This window comes from Macrotis lagotis, chromosome X (genome assembly GCF_037893015.1).
Source record: "Macrotis lagotis isolate mMagLag1 chromosome X, bilby.v1.9.chrom.fasta, whole genome shotgun sequence".
Classification (NCBI taxonomy): Eukaryota; Metazoa; Chordata; class Mammalia; order Peramelemorphia; family Peramelidae; genus Macrotis; species Macrotis lagotis.
This window is the reverse complement of record NC_133666.1, coordinates 63,572,436-63,590,169: the sequence shown is the minus strand read 5'-3', so window position 1 is coordinate 63,590,169 and position 17,734 is coordinate 63,572,436. Positions and strand designations below refer to the sequence as shown.

Sequence of the window (17,734 nt, the reverse complement as noted above, 5' to 3'; positions counted from 1 at the left end):
GGGAAGTTATAACAGGGTCAGAGACTTAAAGGAAAAGACCTTAGTGCTTATCTAACCCTATCCCTTTGTTTCACAACTGGGAAACTGAAGACAAATGCTTTCCCTCAAGTTAGCTCATAAGCATTGGGATCTATGATGGAAGTTGTCTCTCTAGGTCTAGAACCTTTAGGTTCTCATGGTCCAAGTTGTTTATATGAGGGTGGGCTTCTAAAAATCTCAATCCCACTATCTCCCTTCACATTCCTAGTGTCTAACAGACAGATGACTTTTCCTTTAATGGAACTGTTGATCACATAGACATTTCAAGATCCCAGTCAGAAAACAGTGGGCATGACAGCAAGTAAATCAAGCTAAACAATAAAGTTGTAGGCTTGCCTTTATCAATGGAGCTCTAATGTCGATTGTACAGAGAAAAAGTAAATTAGGCCAAACCTGTGCTCTGCTGAGAATAGATCAAGTGCTTTAATAATACTTTGCAGATCTTTCAAAGAGCTCCTGACAAATAATACGTCAAGCCCTGGAAGCAGTAAGGAAGAAACTAAATGAATACCTGCCAAATCGATGGCTGTCTTCTAGAAGGAGAGCTGAAATGAACAAAGACCAGCCCACCCCCTAGCTTGGCCAAGAAGGAGAAAACTATGGCTCATATTTTAATTAATACTCTCAGTGCATGTTATTAGCAAAACAGATAAAGGTCTACCAATTACCCTTAGAAATAAAGAAACCTCCCCCCCCACCCCTTAGACTTTTTTTCCCCTTCTAAAATGTCCCTAATGTTTGGATTCCTTTCAAAAACTAATTTCCACTTTCAGAAATTCTAATACCCTGAAAGGCTAGAAATATTTTCTTTATCTGAAGGACAAAAGCTTTTTGAGGATTTAGGATAACTATGAAAATACTGCTGGACAATGCTCAAGGAGAAGGCTCAGTTCTCAGGGAAGCTCAGAAGGAAGTGTATTGTTAAATGGTAAGAGAACCTATCATATGGCCCATGACAGGTAGACACAAAGAACAGCCATGTGAATTAATCTTTTAATTTGCTCCACATTTATTATATGATGTAGCAAAATTCAGGCTCACCTTTGAATTTCATTGAGTAAATTTTTTGCAAAAGCTCAAGAATTCATATTCAATTATATTTGATGTGAAAAGGACCTTAGGGTTTTTTTCAATCAAAAGTTGTGTATCTACCATCCAGGGATGTTCCACCAAATCGTGTCTTATAGTAAAACATGATACTGGTCCTTGAAAGCATTGGATTCTACATCCTTCCAGATCTGAACGGATAAATTTTTTACCTAGCTCAGTTATTATTGCTAGGGTTTTCCCCCTTAATCTTCAACAAAATCACGAGAATCTGAACATCTTGGAGAATAGTGAGATAGGGGAGTGGTGCTACAGTTAAGTAACTCAGTATGATGAAATTTCGTGTGAGTTATTCCAATATTTTCTTAGGATGATAGCCCAGTTTCGGGATCACTGAAGGAAGAAAGGAAAGCAGGACGGTGGGAGGTATATGTTCAATGGTGGGTTTACTTTTGGCAACTTCTGAGAGCTGTATGAATACCTTAGGATTTCAGAGACCAGAGAAGCAATACTCCCTAGGATAAGGACTTCAGCAACCTTTGATGTTTTGAGCAGACTGGAGAGAAGTTGAGAGGTAAGAAAATTGGTTGTTACTTTAGTTTGGTTTAGATGTCAAGTAAGAAAAGGTAAAAAAGGTATGTAGAGTGTTTAATAAAAAGATATATATATATATATATATATATATATATATATATACAGAGAGAGAGAGAGAGAGAGAGAGAGAGAGAGAGAGAGAGAGAGAGAGAGAGAGAGAGAGAAAGTGAGAGAGAGAGAGAGTGAGTCCAGGAAATTTGATGGAGGAAGAACTGGAAGAATAGAAATTGGAAGAGATAATTCCAAGTTAATTATTGGAGTTCAGAAGCCTGGCAAATGAAATGATAGAATTAAAAAAAAATCAGTATCAAGTCACTTTATTGGAATGTAAATGGTAGTTTTTTTGAGACATTGCAAAAAGTCAAGTAACTAAAATATGCATGTACTGAAAGACAGTAGGAGGCACGCCCACAGTTCCAAGGTGTGGGAGAAGCCAAGGTGAGGCTTAGCTCTCATCACTGTCTCCAAGGATGTGCTTGTCATAAATATATTCTGCCATACCATAATCAGGACCCCCATTTTGTGCAGGTTGTTTAAATGATCACCCAGCTGTTTGATGGATTTAACCTGTCCATCAAGGTAGTGGGTTTCAATGAAATTACATAAATGGATGGGAGGGGGTGTCGTTTTTGTCAGTTGCCAGCTTGTGTAATTCTGGTAAAGACAGATTGACATTTTTTCCAAGTGCAGAAAATGCTCTATTGTTTTCAACCCACTCTCCCAGTCATCACGGTCTGGTTTCTTGATGTCTTGCATGAAGATGCAGCCGCCTCTTTGGTTTTGGAGTTTCATCAACTTCTCAGCATGTTCCCTCTCCTTGTGGGATTGGTAGAGGACATACTTGGCAAAGCTTTTCAAGTGCCATATCATCTCGGTCAAAGTCGTAAAATAAGGACAGGCAGACATAGAAGTCGTAGAGCTCCAGGTTGATCTGGCGGTTGATGGTACGTACACCTGAGAGGGAGATGAGTTTGTCATAACTGTGGAGATGGGGGAGGCAATGAGAAGGAGGAAGATTAGGAGGAGGAGGAGGAGGAAGAGGCTATGGTTACTGTTCTACTGTATTGTACTAGTATACATAGAAAAATTGAGACAGTTCTTACACTCATGGAATTCATACTCCAAATAGATTAGACAACACAAAAAAGAGAGTTCATCTGCAGGGAGGATGGAAAGATTCAAAAGTTTCAAAGTTATTTGTGTGTGTGTGTGTGTGTGTGTGTGTGAGAGAGAGAGAGAGAGAGAGAGAGAGAGAGAGAGAGAGAGAGAGAGAGAGAGAGAGAGAACATTGCAAGGCCCAGATTTGCTTAGGTTATGGAAATCGCTCAAATGACAATTCCAAGGGACTACAAAACAAAGAGGCAGGCAGAGCCCGGTGCTCCTTTGTCTCACCTGAAGAGGAAACAGTCATGCAGCAGGATTCCTAAATATGAATATTATGTGACCCAAACAAATTATTACCTGGTGATCAGCCTCATGGTGATAATAAGCCTTTCCAGGCTTGTTCTCAGAAGACAAACTTATACATTGAATGCATTTATGAACCCCTATTTGCAGACCTTCCAGTTTGGAAGATTCCCTGCCTTCCAGAAGCCCAAATCGAACCATATTGAGGTATCCAAGTGGAATTTTAATAATCTAATATCCGAAAAGTATTCTGTATTTCAGCACTGTGGTTTTTTTATTGTTTCATTTTATTGATGGCTAGTAGAAGAAAATAATGGAAAATAACAAAGGGCATTCATTCATTTACCAGCAACAAGGACTAAAGTGTATTGTTATTAGAAAACCCTCGAAGGTACTCCAAATGTCACAAGTCCCAGGCCACTTATGTAGTTAATTCAAGCAACATGAGTCTCATTTTGCTAACCCATCACTCTCTATGACAATAAATCATTGGAACAAAAGTCTGTCTTCCCAGGCAATGAAATAAAGAAGTTGCAGGACCATAGAATTTGAGCCAGTCTTCTGTCTGGAAGAACATGAAATGAAATTAAAGGAATGAATAGAAAAAAATACAACTTCTTTATCTGTCTTTCTATAAAAACAACTCAATTTCCAACTTTGGAAATAGGAGTCTCTTCTATAGTCCATGGATTGGAAGATAGTGAATTGAGATCATTTTCTTCTGGCCTTGCTTCTTTTTACTGCGTACTAAGTATAAACTTCACTCTTCTCAGAAGACAAACCCTCCTAGGATGGATAACCTCCATGGGAATGGTAGGACTGAATTTAGGGAAATTTTTCTGATCCATCATAGGATCTCAGAGTCTTGCAAGCCTGCCATTGTAAAGACAAAGAAATTGAGTCAGAGAGAGGTTAAATGGTTTAGATTGAAAGATCTAGTCAGAGTCTAAGGTAGGAATTGGACTCTGGATTTCCTAATTTCAGATGTAGTGATTCATCCCCTACTGGATTCAACTGGAAGAAGTATGTGACCTGCACCTCATTACAGGCCTGTGAGGTACATTCTATTATCATCTCCAGGATATAGTATTAGGCCTGACACATGGAAGGCACTCAAGAAATGCTTGTTGGTGACTGATTATTTCTATTTTTTGATGAGGAAATGGAGGCAAACAGAAGTAAAGAGACTTGTAAAGAGTCATCCAGCTAGTAAGTGTCCAAGACAGGATTCAAAACCAGATCTTCCTGATTCAATGACTAGTCCTTTCTGAACTATATAATCTTCTCTTTCAGGGGGAAAAAGTCTCTCACCTAAAACTATAACTAGACAGTATGTGGAGGAAGAGGAGCTGCGACCTGGGCATGCCCACGGGGAACAGTTCAATTCAGTTTTAACAAACATTAATCCTGTACTATGTGAAAGGAACTATGTTAGGCCCTGCAGACACAAAGTTTATACCATAAAATAAAATAGCCCTTGCCCTCAAGGTACGTCCATTCTATTAGGGTTGGGGCAGAGTTATAATAGTACACTGTTGATGTTTTTGTTCTTTATTCTGTAGAAGACACAACATCAGGGAGATGATGCCATGACAAGCACATAAATTAGATTTGAGTGAGGGGGGCTGTGCTAAGTCCCCAGCCTCACTTTCTCCTCCAGAGCCATCTAGATCCAGTGGCCGATAGGAATCAGGAAGACTGGAGAGGGCTCTGAAGGCGAAGCAGTCAGACTTCAAGATCACACAGCTAGTAAGTGTTTATGGCCAGAATTGAACTCAGGTCCTCATGGCTTCAGGGTTAGTGCTGTACTCACTGTGCCATCTAGCTGCCCTCAGTAGTACACAGGTCATTATCACTCAGCGATAGGGACAAAGGAGACATCAAGACAAAGTCCTCTAGGAATATTTGAGAAGGAAGACTTAGACTAAACACTGAAGCAAATTGTAGAAGGTGAGAGAAGTACATCCTTGGTGGAAAATAAGACTTCAGAAAGGCAAACATGGGCAACATCTTAATGTGTGAAGGATGGAGCTGCCCTGTTGAATTGGGGGAATAGTGACTCAATATGGTTAGGGCTCTCCTTAAAAGGCACAGTGAAGTAAGGACTTAAACAATTACCTTAGTCAGTAATGTCCCGTTTTTTACCCTAAATATTTTTTGCATCCAATTATACATCTCACTTATTCAATTTCTTGTATATGTGACCTCTTTCCATTCCCAAACCTAATCCATGCTAACATCTTAGATACTTTTAACTATTACCATTTTCTAACTAATTTTTACTTACTTACAATAACATAACATCTGATTTAGATTAATTAGATCAAGTGGAATATGGTGTTTTTGAAGGTAACTATGGCTTTCCTTCATCAACTGAGGTGTTCAAGAAAAAAAACAGGTGGTCACTTGTCCTGGATTTTGTTGAATAAATTTTTGTTCACATATGGGTTGGACTAGTCCATTCTCATTCTAGAGATTCTGTGGGGTTATGTGTACTTTAGACCCTGCTGGTATTAGAATTTTCTACCAGTTATGCTAATAATTGTGACTACATGTTGGAAATTGTCATCCATGGTCTCTGTCTCTGTCTCTCTGTCACTCTGTCTCTTTCTCTCTTCTCTTTGCCTCTGTCTCTCTCACTTGTCTTTTTCTTTCTGTCTCTCCATCTCTATGTCTCTGTTTCTGAGTGGGGGCTAGTTTTCATTGACTAGCAGGATGGAAGTTAAGGCAGGAGAAGGGTCATTGAGGTGCTGGGGGGCCCTCTTTGCTTAGTTGTTTTAAAGTTGTGATGATGGCACCTCACAATTTTTTAAAAGTTCTTTTCAACTCTCCTTGAACAGAATTGACAACCTTTCCCTGCTACCTGCAAATTAGGATTTTGTCTGTGGATAGAAGTTTTGAGAAATTGTGAGTTGAAATGTTTGTATTATTCAACCTAGGTCCCTAAATAATCCTATAAATGAGAGTTGGGACTCCTCATAAGAAATCCATTTTAAAAGAAAGTGAAAGAAGCCTCAGCACAGGAACTTCAGTGAAAGTTCATCAGCTTTACCTTGCTTGGAGAATAAGTTAAGCCCTCTCCATAGATCCGGTATTAATCTCATTCTGAAGATCAGAGATTAAAGCTCCAGAGAGAATTAAATCTCAGAGAACCTGGATCATTAGGGTAGTGCTCTGGTCAAGGTAGATAACATTTCCTATGTTATTAGAAAAGGTATTCAAGTGTAAGTGCTGTTTCTTAGAGAGGAAGGAATTAGATGTCCTTTTTGCTTCCTGGAGGCCACAGATTAATTGGTAGAATAGTTATATGGATGTATGTTTTTATCCCCCACCTAAAATTCTATGATTCGATGATTCTCATTGATTAACTTTGGAGTCTGGTTTGGACCCTGTAGAGTCCTCAGGCATTAAAGAAGGATTAATTTGGTTGCTCTGGAATGGATGAATGGATGTCTTCCAAATTTATTAGACTTCTCAACATCATCCAAATATCCAAAGGCTGGTGAGCCTTTCCTTTATTAGGGAGCTACCTGGTTTCACTGATTTGATTTGGGAATAGGGTAGAGAGTAAGGTCTTTAGAATGCAAACTTCAAATTCTGACTTAGCTCTCAGCCTTGGGCAAGTAAACAACAAGAGTTTTTTTTTTTTTTTGTTTTGTTTTGTTTTGTTTTTCCTTTAGAACACTGTGCATCCTCAACTGGTGCACATATGCTTCAAAATTGTCTGCTGTGCAATGAGGCAACCTTCTATAGTAGAATAGACATCAAATTTATAGTCTGTGGATCTGGCTTCAAATCCTTCCTCTGACACCCATTTCATCTTTCTAGTCCCAGTTATTTCATCTCTAAAATTAAGGGGTTGAAAAAGATGACCTCAGAAATCCCTTCCAAACTCTATGTCCAAGAAGAAACTGCCCCCCTCCCCCAGTAGCAATGCAGGATATAAATTATGAAAGGATACCTGGAGAGTCCAATCTAGAGTCAGGAAGACTCATTTTCCTGAATTCGAGTCTGGCCTCATACACCTCCTCACTATGTGACTGGGCAAGTCACTTAACCCTGTTTGTCTCAGTTTCCTCATTTGTCAAATGAACTGGAGAAGGAATTGGCAAAACAATCTTATATCTTTGCCAAGAAAACCCCAAATGGGATCATGAAGAGGTAGACACTACTAAAATCATTCAGAAACAAAAATATATACATATACACATTCACACAGAGGTAGATTTTTCATCTGTGGTGAATCTCAAAGGATTTGTTGGTAGTACAAAGAATTCTTCCTCTGCTGTGAATCTACTATTCTCTCTACTATTCCAGTCGAGTATGTGAAGGAGAGCCTTGAAGAAATGAATGTTCTAGTTCTTTCTTCATATCCTTTGTACCTAGGACACAGTAGAAACCTTAAGAAGTGATTGTTGAATGATAACCTCCTGGGGTTGTAACCCTACTGATTATAGAAAGCCGATATCCCCGAATTGCCTCTACTCAGTTCACATTCAAAAGGTATACTGCTATTCTATGTATGGTTAATTAAAACTCTCCATCATGACAACTGGCTCTCACTTTACAGTTCTCTCCATCACAATTAATTTTTCCAACTCAGTCTCATTATCCTGATCAAGGACTGCCTCTCTCTCTCTCTCTCTCTCTCTCTCTTTGTATGAATGTGTATGTGCGTATAATATATATATATACATATATATATATGTATATATAATATTATAATATATCTCCTAAGGACATCCCTGTGAGGCAGGTGCTATTGTTAGCCACATTGTATGGATTAGGAATCTGAGGCTGGGAGAGGTAAAATGACTTCCCCAGGGGCACAGAGCTACTGTCTTGAATCAGGATTTGAACTCAGGTTTTTCTTATTCCAAATCCTGGGCTCTATATTCGCTGTCTTGAGCCATATTTTAATAAGTATAGTAGAGTAGAGGGTGAGGGCCATTTTGTAGTTTCATCTTTTTCCTAAGTTCCCACACCAAAGAAATCTGACATGTAGAGCAAACCTGTCATACTATGCTAGGCTTGTCCACAGATCACAGACAAACTGCTACCAGTACCATATTCAAAACCTTGACAGCCTATTAGAATCTTCAAGGGTGTAGATGTCACTGATAGAGGCTCCAAGGATCTCGACTCATCTCTACAACACAATGGGGCACTGGTCTTGAGTGAGTTATGAAATACCACAATCTATCAGGAATTAAATTGATCTTTTGTATCATTTTGGGGGGGGGATGCAGGATGAATATTTTTCATCTACCAATGTGAGAAGGGTCATAAAAGATATCACTGAGAACACATGATGTTAAGATTAGGTGTATTGGTCAGGTAGCAAGGGTAGAAGATAACTGATGGTTATATTTGATTAAGCATTGCATCGGGAACCCTTAAATATTAAAGAAAGGCTTTCATCATGATGGAGGATTTATGGAATCATACAGAATGAGAAAATTTTAAGGGGTTGCCCATATCAATGAGAAAAAAGATATAATAGAAAGTATAATCTAAGAGTCAGAAGATCTGAGCTCTGGGATTGATATTGGATCAATTTCATTTGCCACATGATGCCATTGGGGCTCTGGTTTCTCTTCAAGCTTGGAAGTTCCAAGATTTGTTGATTTATCATTCTGTTCTGGTAGAACCAAGGCCACTGGCAAGATTGGCAAAGTCTTCAGGAAAGGGTCTGGGTATTTACTTGTTCTAGAATAATGTAAGTTTTTTTCCCCAACATTCTGGTATATCACTATACAGCTAAGTAGCATATTGAATAGAGTGCTGGGCTTGACAAGTCAAGAAGATCTGAGTTCAAATCCAGCCTCAGAGACTTATTAGCTGTGTGACCCTGGACAAGTATGTTTAACCTTGGTTTGTCTCAGTTTCCTCAACTGTAAAATGGAAGCAACTAATATCACTTCTCTTCTAGGGTTGTTGTTGAGGATCAAATGAGAAAGTTTGCAAAGTTCCTGACATGTAGATAAATGCTAGATATTCTTATTATCACTCATTTTCAGACACTCTACAATCAAGCCAAACTAGCCATTTTTCTTTCCACATACTCAAGCCCACACTTCCTGTCTCTGTGCCTTTGTTTAGAATGCTCTCCTTCCTTATTTTCACCTCTTAGAATCTCCAGTTTCCTTCAAAATTCAGTTGAAACACTTCTTTGAACATGAAGCCTTTCCCTATCAGCCCCACTCCCTCACAATTATACTTGCATAATTCCTTCCCCTCAAATTACTTTTGTCTATACATATGTGTTGTTTCTGGCTATAGAAGTGTGTTTCTTGAGATCAGAATCATATGATCATAGAGTATTAAATGAGATGTCTGTAAAGTGCTTAGCACAGGAACTGGTTTACATAATTGGAATTTACTACTTTCCTATTCCCCCCACCTCCCATGGGAGGTGATCCAGTTTTCTCTAAACTTATGCCAGTTGAGGTTAAACTTTGATAAATCCTACTGAGCTAGTTAGTCAGTCGATAAACACGTGAAGTTTTTACTATGTTCCAGGCACCATGGGAAGTTCTAGAGATATAAAGAAAGGTAAAAAGACAGTCTCCAACCTCCAGGAGCTCAAAGACTCATAGAAATAACATGCACACAACTGTGGACAAACAAGCTCTAGAGAGGGTGAATTGGAAATAATCAGCAAGAGGGAGGCTCAAGAATAGCAGAAGATGAGGAAAAGTATCCTGTAGAAAGTGGAATTTTAGCTGAGACCAGGAGAGAGAGAGAACATTGCAGGCAGGAGGAACATCGATGAACATGTTCTGAGGTGGGAGATGGAGTGTTCTGTTTATGGAGCAACCACGAGGCCAGTGTCACTGGATGAAAGTGTATGTCGAGGGTAGTGAAGTGTAAGAAGACCAGAAAGGGAGGAGGGGGCTAAGTAATAAAGGACTTTGAATGCCAAAGAGAGTATTTTGAATTTGCTCCTGGAGGTGACAGGTAACTCTGGAGTTTATTGAGGAGGAAGGTGATGTGGTGAGACCTGTGTTTTAAATAAGTCATGTAAGCGGCTGAATGGAATGGGGAGAGACTTGAGACAGGCAGATCCACCAACTACTATAGCAATAGTCCAGGAAGAAGATGATGAAGACCTGTACCAGGATTGGGGCAATGTCAAAGGAGAGAAAGGGTGATTAGAGAGATACTACAAAGGCAAAATTAAAAAAAAAATAAAAACAAACAAAAAATAAAGGTGAAATCAACAGGACAGGGTACTGTCTTGGATTATGGGGAGTGAAAGAATGAAGAGTCTAGTCTATATTACAAGGCTGGGGAACTAAGGCTGTGCCCTCTAGAGTAATGGAGAAGTTTGAAAGAGGGGAAGGTTTGTGGGAGAAGTTTGATTTTGGCCATGCTAAGTTGAAGGTCTAAATTTCATGTGGATATTCTGGAGTATACTATGCATCTGCCATTGAAGTACCAGCCTAAAGTAAGAGAGAGGCTCCCATCCATAAGATTGGCCACAAGATGAAGAATCTTGGAGGAGCTGACTGACTAATGAAAACATCAGGAAGAAGTGGCAGATTGCCATACTGAAATGAAGAGATAGGAAGAACTATATTAACTGATGCAAAGTTAAGTTAGCCGAACCAGGACAACTACTGAGATAGTTACTGCAATTATGTAAATGAAAATATCTTTAGAGGCAGCTAGCTGGTGCAGTGGATAGAGAGCATGGACCCTGGAGTCAGGAGGACCTGAGTTCAAATTTGGCCTCAGACACTTAATAAATAATTGCCTAACTGTGTAACCTTAAGCAAGTCACTTAGCACTTTTGCCTTAAATAAATAAATAGGAAAAAAATAGCAGTAATGTTCTTGGAAAATAGAGTATAGTTTCCTGTTCTTGACAAAGAGGTGGTAGCTCTAGGAACAGTGTTGTAATTCTTTTCCAGTGTAGCCACTGTCTATTTTGTTTGCTTAACTGCCTTCCTTATAAGGAATTACACAATTTCAGATGGTGAGAGGATGAGAATCCAGAAAGGACTGGTTGAATAACAAAAGGAAGCCATAGGGACAAAAATGTGGTGGAAGGGGAAAATGAATGCTTAATAAAAAAGCATTTATTAAGTATGTATGCCAAACACTCTGTTGTATACTGGGGATTCAAAAACAAACAAGAAACCTCCATTCTAATCAGGGAATATAACACGGAAAAGGGAGCTGGAGGTGAAAAATAGGTGAGAGGATACAAGCACATAATGGCTCAGATCTAACCTGGAAATGGGCTAGGACTGGGCCAAATAAGGTGAAAATTCACCAGTCATTCAAATTCCAGGGCCCATCCTGGGGCCCAGATTTTGCTGAAGAACACCTTGCAGGTGGAGCTGACCAAGAAAATCTCTATTTGTTTTTGCAATCCTTATCAGCTCCAAAAGGAAAATAAGTTCCATGATATCATGCCCCAAGGATTCTCAGTCTCCAGACGGGAAACATTTTAGAAAGTTCATCAAACATCTTTTCTCTCTTATGCCCTCTTAATTTATATCAGGAGGAACTTCATTGTTCCTCCTACATTCTGAAAATCAAGGGAACTGTATGCTATACTACCTACATTTGAAGTTGCGGTAGCTCTTATATTCATTTTTAAGGCCCTCCTGTGTCAGATTTGAGAAAATGGGAAGCATTCTTTTAAACTGCCAAGTACCATCATTCTCCCCTTTTACAGAGAAGAAAACTGAGACTGAGAAAAGTTATGTGATTTGCCCTGTCACAAAGCTTATAAGTATCTGAGACTGAATTTGAATTCAGATCTTCCTGATCCCAGGCCCAGTGCCATAGAGCTGTCTTAATAATGTAATATTAATGGGCAGGAGGTCTCTAGTGGAATGTCCCAGAGATCTCTGCTTGTTCTCAAGTTAACATGTTTAATTGACTTGGAAAGAGTCATTACTACCATTCTCATCAAATATGCAGATGAAACTTGCTTGGAAGATGTAGTTGAGACACAGCATAACAGAATCCAGATCCCCAAAGTCCAGATCAGCAAGAATATTGCGATGAATATAATAAGGTAAAATTAACTTGGGACAAATGTCAAATCTTACACTTAGGTCCAAAAAATCAACACCACAAGTATGAGATAAGGAAGATGAGGTTAGACTGGGATTTGGGGAGGGAATGTGATTGGGAAGGGCATATTGATTCTGTAATCTATGAAGCTCAATGAATGTGGCAGAGGTGAGAAATGAACTCTGATCCTTTGAAGGTTCCCCCTGAAGGGGATCCCATGCTCCCCACCCCCAGTAGTCCAGTTCAATACCTAGCCAGTTATTTAGTTTAGACAAGTTTGAATCAAGTTGGTTATAATCTACCCAGTGTTAGCAGCCAAAGAAAGCATGCACCTTAGGAAATGAAAGTTATTTTGTCCAAATAAACAGAGTGGCTAACAGCCAAGTGACCCAGCACTACAACCTTTAAAAGAGAAAATGAAGTGTGGTACCTAAAAGGACATTTTATTTGCTATGTATGAAAACAAAACCACTAATATTAGTATTTTGATGGATGATATCCTCATAATTTCTACCGTGTGGCAAAGCTAGGAAGGTTTTAATGGAGGATTTTTACAGTTCCTATAAATGATTGCCCAACTGTCAACATAGCCCTTGCTTGGATGAATGAAAAGCATTTAAGGGAATGACATCTTTGATGTTTACTCAGATGAGCATATAAACTTTACATATATATGTGTGTGTGTGTGTGTGTGTGTGTATATAGCAGAATATGTATATATATAAAATATTTGTATAAACTTGTATAGCCTAACTAGAGATTAATTGACCTGCTAGAATATACAATTGGAATGCATAGCATCTTAATTGGGATTGATATAGATAAAAGAAAAGACAGGTCTCTAGACTTTGACTGGACAAATCAGCATGTGAAGAATGTAGCGGTCCTTCATCTTTTTTCCCCCCAGTAAAACTGAGTGGAATGAAATGAATTTGGATACTGGAAAATGATGATTTGAATACATTGAATGATTTTAAAAGCTAGCATACTTGAAGACTTTGCTGGGTGCATATCAAAACAAACTTCCTGATAAAGGAAGTCTTTAGTCCATATGATTATTTGGCTTCACGTTGCTGGAATAAAAGATCCCACAGTTTTAGAGCTAGAACTTGGAAGGAGGCCTTGGAGGTTATCTTATTTAACTCTTTCATTTTACAGATAAAGAAACTAAGACTTATGAAGAAGAAGGGACTTGCCCCGGTTCCACATCCAGTATCCGAACTGAGATTTGAATCTAAGTCTTTCCAACTCCAGGTCCAGTGCTCTCTCCACTATCACAATCATTACATTGAATTGAAATTGGATTGTGTGTGTGTGTGTGTGTGTGTGTGTGTATGTGTGTGTGTATGTATTCCCTGAAGTATAGGCAAATATGCAAAGCAGATGTGATTTTGACCATGGCAGAACTGTGTCCCTCTTTGTAGATCCCATTCCATCCAGGACTTAAACTGAGGATCATAAAGAGATAAGCCAGACCTCAAGGATTATCTCACTTGGGCATTGTGGGAAGGGTGCCCACTCAGGGCAAGACCAAACCCGTAGAACACCAAGGTGAGCCTACTAGGGGTGTGGGGACTGGCCTGTGGAGGTGGGGGAAGGGCTCCCACAGCCTGCCATCTGGCCATTTTCTATTTTCACTAATTATCTGTTCCATCTGGTTGCTAAGCTCTTCTGGTCTATGCTACTGAAGGACTCTATATACTGTATATACTGTATATACTGTATATACTTTGAGCAACCTCTGAATTTGGTGTCATTTTCACTGGGAGGAAACTAAGGAAAAAGAAGCCTGGCACAAAGGAACCTGGCTGTTTCCCAAACAATATCTTCTGGTCTCTCAGCTCTGCTCATTATAAATTGCTGTGCCCCACATCTGGAATATTCTCCTTCCTCTTCTTCCTCTTTTTTGCTTACTGGCTTCCTTTAAGTCCCAACTAAAATCCCACTTTTACAGGAGGTCCTTCCCAGCCAGTCTTCTTTCCAGCATCTTTCCTCTGTGAATTAATTTCTCTTTATCCTGTATAGAACTTCTGTGTACATATTGGTTTGTTTATTGTCTCCCTGTTGAGGTTATGAGCTCCTTAATGAAAGGGATTATCTTTTGTCTTTTTTCTTTTATCTGTTTGGGTTTTTTTTGTCATGGCAGTGGGGTTAAATGACTTGCCCAAGGTCACACATTTAGATAAGTGTCTGAGACCAGATTTGAACTCAGGTCCTCCTGACTATGGGGCCAGGGCTCTCTTCACTGTGTCACCTAACTGCCCCTGAATTTTTGCCTCTTTATATCTTCAGCACTTAGCATAGGGCCTATACAGAGGAGGCAATTACTAAAGTTTATTGATTGATTATGCCCATTTTTCCCATGGGGTTTTCTATCTAATCCTTGACTCAGTTACTTCTATGATTAGAAAATTATTACACAAACATTTGCTAATGTAGTTTCTCATCTAATGAATCCCAGCTAAGTCTAGTGGGCAGCTTTTTAAGAAAGCATTTTGTCGTTCAGAAGAAAAACAAGGCCCACAACCTCATGACGTGTCCTTTGCTGCACTGCAAGGAATACCATCAAGTGAACTTGCAGCTGCATCCAGAATGATGGATGATCCACAATGTTCTATCCCAAGGATCTTATATAGAGTTTGTGGCTAGTCATATTTTAGAAAAGAAATTCGAAGACAGTCTGATGCCCCTGTTGAGGGTAAATAATGGTAAAAGCTCTTCAAATAAGTGACAGAAATATGAACTTGGAAAGTACTGCTATTTTAAGGAGTGTGTGGGTAGTAGCTGATTTTGAGAGCCCATGAAGAAACTGCCTTGATGAATATGAACCAATCGGATTGTCTCTTAATTGACTCAGCTGCCTCTCTTGCTAAAAGTCAGTCAAAGTTTATCTCTAGCATTAGCTTCATGTAACAGCTATTTTCCCCATGGGCCTTTGCAATTTCACAATGCTACTGAAGCATCAAAATGAATGCTACCAGATCCTAGAATGAGGTATAAACAGTCTTTGCTTTGTGTGACATAGCAGGACGAAATCAATTTGGTTTGCTTCTGATACTTCTTAGCTGTGTGATGATGGGTGAGTCACTTAGCTGAACCTCAGTTTTCTCCTCTGGAAAATGGGAATAACGGCGTGGCTACCTCCCAGGGTTGTTTTGAGGCTCAAATGAAATAAATGGATTATTATTCTTCCTGACCTTAGCTTGTGTCTCCTGAGGAAGCCAAGGGCCAGAAACGGGAAGGGACTTATCCAAGGTTACAGAGATGGTTAGTAATAGAAACATCATTAATACCTGTGTCCTTGACTCCAAATCCAACACTCTTTCCACTACATTACATTAACCTTTTCCCAGCTCCAGCTCCAGCTATTTCCTACTATTTTGTTGCTTTTTATTTTCTGGACTTAGAAAAAAGGCTTAATGGTTTTGATATTTTGAGGGAACTATGACATATAAACATAGGCTCAATCCAGGAAATTGTTTCTTTTCTCAATCCTAAAAGGTTCTTTCTTATTTGGGCCTATGGTTCCTAATTCCTATGGTTGGCACTCTTATTCCTTTGGCAAAGCTCCTCTGATAAATGAGATTTTGTTTACTGTATACCAAATAAATTTCTAAAATTATTCTTCGATCTTTAAGTTTCCTATTCTGCTAAAAACATATTTTTTAATTAAAAAAAAAACAAAACCTTTGCAGTTACATGTAACGTGGATCAAATGTTGTACTTTGAAAACAGGCACAGGTTTTTGAGAGTAGGGGTTTTGGTTTTAAAGGATTCTTGGATTTCTGCAAGAGATGTATCCTCAGAACCCTTGGAACCCTGAGGCTGCAGGTGGCGGCTGGTTTTGATCATGAAGTTTTGCTTAGATTTCTCTCATCAAAAGCTCTTGTATAATAGGGTTCCATAGATAGGAGGCTCATTTCATCTCAGCGCCAGACAAAGCAGCCTTGCCTGTAAGACTCAGTCGCACTGATGTGTCCACTAAAGCTGTCTCTCCTCCGGCAGACTCTGTCACAACCAAATGATTCTTCCGGACGTGCTCTACCTTTATGTGATGCATTTTCGGGATCTCACTCAAGAAAGACTTGGAAAAGCCATGTTTCTAGTAATGTTGCCATTTAGCTAGATAACCCTGACTGTTCCTAATGAAAAGTCACACACAAATCAGTCATTCCAAGGAATCACCAAGCAAACACCTACTTCTGCACAGTTATCTCAAGGGTGGTGTATTATCCAAATCGTGACTTGCCCTAAGTCTTTTTGAGGTACAAGATCTTCTTTGAGAATCTCATTTAATATATGACTGACCATTTTCTGAGGCCTCAAATAAATTATGTCCTAGGATCTCAAAGACCTTTTTCTAAATTCATTCCTTTAGTTCCAATCAACTCCCCTACTCAAGAAGTTTCAGTGGCTCCCTAATGCCTCTAAGAATAAAATACAAACTTCTCAATGGGTACTTAAAATCCTAGACAATCTGCCTTCAACCTGTCTGTCTTTCCAGTCTTGTTTCTTATTACTTCCCTTCAAACACTCTACATTACAGACAAATTGGCCCCTTCAGTTCCCTGTCCACAACATCCCATCTCCTGCCTCTGGGCTTTTGCAAAAGCTGTCTGGCCTGCCTGAACTGCTTTTCATCCTCACTTTTAAGCTATGAAAGTTTAAAACTTCACTAAGACTTTTGAGAGAGACATCCTTGGTATATTTATTCTGAACTCCTTTGGAGTCATTGTGGACTAGCTGGTCCCTCTGTCTCTGACTGCTCTCAAGCAGGAAATTATTTCTATCTCCCTTTAACTTGCATCTCCTCAGCAGAGTAGCAATAAGCAAGGCCTCAGGATTTATTGAAGAAGGGGAGGGGGGGAAGTTCATTGTTTGTACAAGTTAATCTTCTTTTCTGTGATGCATTAATGTCCTTCAATAAAGATCATCCAATTTGGTTCCTACTCTTCGGGAGAGAAGTTGAGAATCCATTTCAAAGTTTAATGTTTGTGTTTAATGAGTCAGAAGCACACTAATCTATCCAGCAACCCAAAAGGAAATAAAGAGGAAGTCATTTATCCCCCCAGGAAGGAGAGAAGTGGAAGAGATGGCTGTTTTGCAACATGAAAAGCCAAAAGACCCATTTCCACTTTGGTTTTGAACCCAAGGGCTCCATTGTTTTCCTTAGTGTTTCTGATCCACTTTCCATTTCCTAAGATGTGGGTGAGTTGGTATCAGGAGGATGAGATGCCAGGAAAACTTCCTTCCAGTTGGAGCTGTCCCATGGGGACCCAGACTGCTTTGGGGAGGGGATTGCACATCATCCCCTCACTAGTGGTCTCCAAGCACAGGTTAGATCCTTACTTGTCAGACTGCTGGAGAAAATCTCTGTTCAGATCCGAGTTAGCCTAGAAGGAAGGCCTTGGAGGTGCCTTCCAGCTCTGAGAGTCTAGGGACTTTTGGAGGATAGTGGGAGACAAAACAAAGGGAGTTGCATTTCCATGACTATGTTTCTTTTGTAATGATCCTTGCTAGAGGGCTGGGTTTCATTTGTATGACAATCACTTCATTTATGTGGCAATATTCTCCAACAACACAGATTACTACATTTAGAATTTAGGAGCTAAGTT

The 17,734-nt window shown here is 39.4% G+C and overlaps 1 pseudogene; it reads right to left on the bottom strand.

Moving 5' to 3' along the window:
• Positions 1-2,125: 2,125 nt before the first annotated feature.
• Positions 2,126-16,179, bottom strand: LOC141498688 (ferritin heavy chain pseudogene; annotated as a pseudogene).
• Between the last annotated feature and the right edge of the window lie 1,555 nt (positions 16,180-17,734).